This window comes from Plasmodium gaboni, chromosome 9 (genome assembly GCF_001602025.1).
Source record: "Plasmodium gaboni strain SY75 chromosome 9, whole genome shotgun sequence".
In the NCBI taxonomy this organism is placed as follows: Eukaryota; Apicomplexa; class Aconoidasida; order Haemosporida; family Plasmodiidae; genus Plasmodium; species Plasmodium gaboni.
Window position 1 is genome coordinate 580,617 of NC_031489.1, and position 1,589 is coordinate 582,205.

The window sequence follows — 1,589 nt, forward strand, 5'->3', positions numbered from 1 at the left end:
TTTGTGTATGAATTGTAAAGAAAATATTATTTTTTTCATGGATAATATGGACAATCTATATATTATTAATATAAAAGATAATGTAATAAATAAAGGAGGACATAAAAATGTGATGATACATCATATACCTGATAACATATATGAGAAAGAATATATTTATAACAATAAAGATTATAATAATAATGCACAATATGACAATTTAGTTGTAAATTTTATATACAATAAATTAAACAATAGAAGAAAGGAAAAAAAAAAAAAAAAAATCAATGTGAATAATAAAAAGGAGAATATAATAAATGCTATTATATCAAATGAAATAATTAAATATAATATAAAAAATTTAACAACTTTTTGTATAAATCCATATTACAATAATAATAAAAATAATAATAATATTTGTGTATTAACAAATAGAAAAACTGTTTCTATAATATATATTTATGAGTATCATATAAATAGTGTTCTTTTATTTAAAGATGATAATATTTTAAATATTTATTGGTATGAATGTTATATATTTATATGTACTCCTCTATCTCTTTTTGTTATAAATTTTTTTGACAAGACAAAAATTGCTCAAATGAAGTTTATTGATATTTTAAGTAGCAACCTGGATAAAAGATTTTTATCGCATATAGAAAATTATATAGGAAGTGGAAAAGAAATTGACGAATATAACAAATCAAGTGATAACCAAACAAGTGATAACAAAACAAGTGATGACAAAACAAGTGATAACAAAACAAGTGATAACAAAACAAGTGATAACAAAACAAGTGATAACATAAATGACAATATAAAGAATAAATTAATTCATGCTTATAAAAATAATTATCATAGTATATATGAAAACTTTTTATATGTAATTAAAAAAATGTGGCCCAATTTTTTTTCTGTTCATATTTGTTGTGGCACCCAAAAAGGAGTATATATTATTGCAAAGGAAAAAAATATAAAAATTATAAAAATCCATAATATAAATGGTATTGAGAAAGTATCTATTTTAAAAGATTTTTATTTAGACAATTATATTTTAAGTATAAATATATTATATGATACCAATTATATTCTATTAAAAAATGATTTTTTTTTATCAGTCATATGTTTTAATATGGATACATATATTTCAAATATGTTTATAAATTATGAGTATGTAAAAAAAAAGAAATTTATTGAACATTATATATTAACCCTCAACAATTTTATATTACTCAAAAAGAAAATGAAAATATTCCAAATAAAAACAATAATAATCATAATAATAATAATAATAATAATTATTATTATATAAATACAAATTGTAGATACATTTGTAATATAAATAAAAATGCTTATGATAATAGTCACATCTCTCAAAATACCTCATTCAATACATTTGATTACTTCGAAAATCAATGTGATAATATGAAAAAAATAGAGATTATAAAAATGTTATTAAATATAAAAAACGAAAAAGTATTCATATATTTAAAACAATGTAATTGTAATGTTGTCAAAGAAATTATTCATAAATATGTTATAAAACTATGTAAATTAAATTTAAAAAAAACAGTTAAATTGTTATTAATTATAAATATAAAAGAGACAAA

At 17.7% G+C, this 1,589-nt stretch overlaps 1 pseudogene, besides 1 other annotated feature; it reads left to right on the forward strand.

The window, feature by feature from the left end:
• PGSY75_0916400 (hypothetical protein) lies at positions 1-1,589 on the forward strand (annotated as a pseudogene; the record flags this gene model as incomplete).
• Positions 1-1,589: a sequence feature.